Source organism: Mesocricetus auratus, unplaced genomic scaffold (genome assembly GCF_017639785.1).
Source record: "Mesocricetus auratus isolate SY011 unplaced genomic scaffold, BCM_Maur_2.0 Super-Scaffold_100015, whole genome shotgun sequence".
Classification (NCBI taxonomy): Eukaryota; Metazoa; Chordata; class Mammalia; order Rodentia; family Cricetidae; genus Mesocricetus; species Mesocricetus auratus.
The window spans coordinates 32,001,433-32,005,730 of record NW_024429198.1 but is presented as its reverse complement, the minus strand read 5'-3'; the positions used below and the strand labels follow the sequence as shown (position 1 = coordinate 32,005,730).

Below are 4,298 nucleotides of genomic sequence, written 5' to 3'. Positions count from 1 at the left end.
GTTGCTTTGGTCAGAGTGTTTTATCACAACAAAATGAAGCTAGCATAGTGCATTGTTATGTGGAGACTAGAGCTTTATATTGTGGTTGTCAGACCAGAACTAAAAGAAAGGTGATAGAAATCTAGTCACTGAAAATGACCTAGTTTTGTGTTTGCTACAAAAAGTAGCCACAGAAAGTTGCTTTGACCTGCAGGAAAAGATGGTTGTATTGTGTCCACACAGTGTTCATCAGTGTGAGAAAGGATGGGCTGTTGGAGTACACAGCAGCGTGGATGGATCCCAGTGTTACCGACAATGGTAGAAAGTCAACATTTACACTGATAACACTTGAGGTCTTGAAACTGCAAGCTAACATGTAACAACAGATCAGCAGTTCTGTTCAGACTTGGAGAAGGGGGAAGTTTTGTGTGCTGGTTATATTTGTTATTTTCCTCACATTATACCTCAAAACTTTAAAAAAAAAAGTAAAAAATACAGAAAAATACACTAAGAATTTTTCAGAGCCAGACTTAGTACTGCTTGCCTAAAATCCCAGCACTTGGGAAGCTGAGGCAGAAGGATTGCCACGTCTTGGAGGCCAGCCAAGTCTATATAGCAAGACCCTGTTACTAGAAAACAATAAGAAAAGAAAATTCCTCACCTATAAAATTGGTGAACATCCTGGAGTTTGTTTCCTACATACCACACAAAGTAACGATCTGCAAGAACTCTTGTTAATAACCAATGGGATACAGAGCATTACATCTATGGTAGAATAGAATTTGGCAGTATCTGACAAAACTACTTAGGCATTTGCTCTTTGACCCAACAGCTCTAGTGCTCTACTTAAGAAATGAAATGAACTTTAAAATCAAGTCTTTAGGATAATGGAAGTAGAGCTCATATTTTTCATGATGCAGTTAGAGGGGAGGATGAGACTTCAGACAGGATAAGCAGGGCATGGTGGTACATACCTATAACCTAGAATCTTAGTTTGAGGACCTGTCTTAAATGATCACAAAGCTGAAAACAATTTGCCTTTTAAATATTAAAAACAACAGCTCATTGCTGAGGGATAGGTGCATTCATCTAAGGTGGAAGTACTTACAGCTGAGAGGAAAGAATGAGGAAGATTTTGATCTTAGTTGTGGTGTTTGCCTGTCTTCCCAGTATACTGGAGGCTAATGTATGAGGGTCAAATGTTTGAGGCATGGGAACTGGAGAAATGACTCAGAGGTTAAAAGTTGAATCTCCAGCACTCATATTGGGTAGCTTATAACTTTACCTTTTCCAGGGGTATCTGACCCCTCTGTTCTCCTTGGGCACCTGCACTCAGGTGCACACCTACATAGACACATAATAATGAAAACACACAAGAAAGTTTAAGCCCAGCTTGTGCTGTATAGGAAACACACACAGCATTATACTTCATACAGTGTAAGAGTATGCTTGTTTGCTTGCTTCGGAAAAACAAAAAGGAAATGAGAAACAGAAGATTGGCCTTGCCTGCAGCATTCCAACCAGGACCCGCAATTCCTAAGGTTCTAGTCACACCCAAGAATTTACATTTGTAGAATGTAAGGGAATTTGAAGACTAGAATGATGAATGACATGGTCCAACCAAAAGACAGGATAGCAAGTAGAAAGTGGTGACTACTCAGTAACTTGGCCCCATTCAGAAGGTTTAATGAATGTGCAAAGCTCTGTGAGAGTGCTAGAGTCAGAGCAGTATTCAAAGTTAGTCCTGGAATTAAAAATGCAAGAGTCACCTGCAGCATAATTGAATGATGGCTTCCTCGTGATTACAAATGTAAATGTCTATACTCCACTAATGAGCCATGGACCAGAATCTTTCAAAATGCAGGTCTCGGAATTTCAAAATGAAACACAGATCATGTATAAAATAAGTTGGGTGCCAGATGTGATGGCTTCTTGAAAGAAACAAAAAGGAGCAATGCAGCTAGTTACATTTTAACTAATTAAAGTAACTTGAAATTTAAAACTACTTCATTTCCACTGGTCCATCTCAGTGTTCTGTAGCCTCATGTGGCAAGTGGCTATCAGACCAAGCAGATCAGAACAAGTCCATCCTTGGCCAATGGTGAGGTGTGGGTATTTGCTTCTGTCCTCACACCAACTAGCACACATTTGATAGACTCAACAATACTCACTAAGGCTGGGCATTAGTGGCTCGTGCCCTTAATCCCAGCACTTGGGAGGCAGAGGCAGGCGGTGGATCTCTGTGAGTTCGAGGCCAACCTAGTCTACAGAGTGAGTGTCAGGATAGGCTCCAAAGCTATACAGGAAAACCCTGTCTTGAAACAAGCAAACAAACAAACAAACAAAACAATACTCACTAAGAAGTCTGAGTTACATAAAAAGTGTTAGTTGTTCTCTTTCAAACTAAATACAAAGAGTATCGGAGCCAAGTGACTGAAGTTTCATCGTTAATCTGAGAAAGAGAAGGATGTGCTGAGCACGTGTGGCTCTGTCCCAGGAAAAGTTACGGTAAAAGGACTTATCTTCCCTGTGCAAATGGCCAGTGCTGCAATGAACCTATGAAAGTAAACACAGGCATCAGTGTGGCTTAGAGGTACACTGCTAAGTTAGATATGTATAAAAACATGCATGCATACACAAAAATATCTATGTAAAGGATAGAACAGACAATGGCTCACCCATTTCATGGGTGGACATTGTAGAATGCATCAGGCTCCCCAGCTCCCAGAAAAGGGCAATGTTTGGAAAAGTTCTAAAGGAAAACAAGAACTTTCACAGTAGCTCAGAGAAATTAGGCTAAAGGAAAGACTGGCTCAATATGCAGACACAGGATATGATTAACATTACAGTGGGGAGGACAGTGTTATCTCATTGATTCTCAACTCCTGGAAAGCTTAGAACAGGCCTAGTTAGGAGGAAACTGAATCTGAGATAGGGTAAGGAGATAAATGATGGTGCCTGGAAGACAGCTAGCTAGCTGTCTGTAAGCTGTTGGAGAAGGTAATCTCCTTGGGACTGGACCTTTACCTCATTCCAAGCTGGAGACTCATCAGTAAACAGTAGAGTCCCGGCTTCTGTAGGTAGGGGCCTCAGGTCTGCAGAAGTAACAGCTTCTAGCTGAAGTTTGTACTAGAAAATTCCAAGATCAAGTAGCAAAACTATGCTTTTCAATACTTTCTTACTTCTGGAAAAGAGAAAAGGAACCAGAGATCGATTTCAGAATCTAAATAAAAGAATTGGAAAAGTCTGAAAGATTATTCAACAAGTGAGAATGGAACAGTTTATGAGAAATTTTAAAAAAAGAATTCACTAAATCATGGAAGAATATCCACCTTAGAGAACTTGGTAGATTTTGAAGTAAACACCAAAGCTATGAGATAGTTTCTTTGAAGAATTTGAAAATCTCATGGACAAGAACAAGAAAAATGGGACAGAAAAGGATACAGTTGGGAGGTAATCAGATCTAGAGCTGTGCTAAATAATGGATGATTGTCCACATGGAAGCAAGTTTCAGGTATACGAGGGCATATTCTTGGCCCTTGAACTTTTCGGCCTTAGCAAGTAAACTAAAAACCCACAAAGACAGCATAACGGTTATAATGATAATTAGTCTTCACTGGGTGAGGAATAGGAAAGCTGGAACAACCCTTTGGCAGAACTGGGAAAACTGTAGTTAGTATCTTGACCTGTACACAGCACACAGATCTAGGTGGAAGGATGGCCTGGCAGCATGTTAATGTGGACATGACAGGTTGATAGTTGCCCCAGTGCTGTGCATCCCCCCATTCAGGGGCATTCCAACTATCAAAACATCATAGAATTAGTATCCAGAATGATGGGAGTTAGCACCAAAAGTGTTACCAAGTACAGAAGTCCAGGTAGAGGTCACAGACAAATGAAACCTTATAGGGACCATTCACAAATGAAGTCACTGTGTAAACCCAGGGAGGCTGGGGTTCAACCGATATAAGGCGGGAGGGTGGACACACTCCAGGGCGCCTAAAATGTCACTTTAAGTTTCCGCCAAGGACTTCACGCAGTTGATATACATCACGTTTGCACCAATCCTCATCTATGCGGCAGGTCATCAACTCAAGTGAAACTTTCACCACTTCCCATCCCAGGTCGAGGTAGTTGTGTAAGCTTGGGTTGGCCCCGGGCGGTCTGCTCCGGACAAGACCTGCACCTAGGCTGGGAAGGAGGGCGGGGCAGGGTCGGACAGAAAGGCACTGGACACCGCTAGTAAGAGAACGAGGCCGGGCCCAGACTAGCTGCACCGCCCTCCAGACGTTGCATGGCAACTGACCACGCCTGCCGAG

At 42.0% G+C, this 4,298-nt stretch overlaps 1 long non-coding RNA gene across 1 annotated transcript; it reads right to left on the bottom strand.

Moving 5' to 3' along the window:
* Positions 1-2,308: 2,308 nt before the first annotated feature.
* Positions 2,309-4,285, bottom strand: LOC121144303. The gene is made up of 3 exons (XR_005881628.1): positions 3,841-4,285; positions 3,007-3,163; positions 2,309-2,535 (listed from the first exon to the last, which is right to left on the bottom strand). It is a non-coding gene; the product is annotated as an uncharacterized LOC121144303 (long non-coding RNA).
* Between the last annotated feature and the right edge of the window lie 13 nt (positions 4,286-4,298).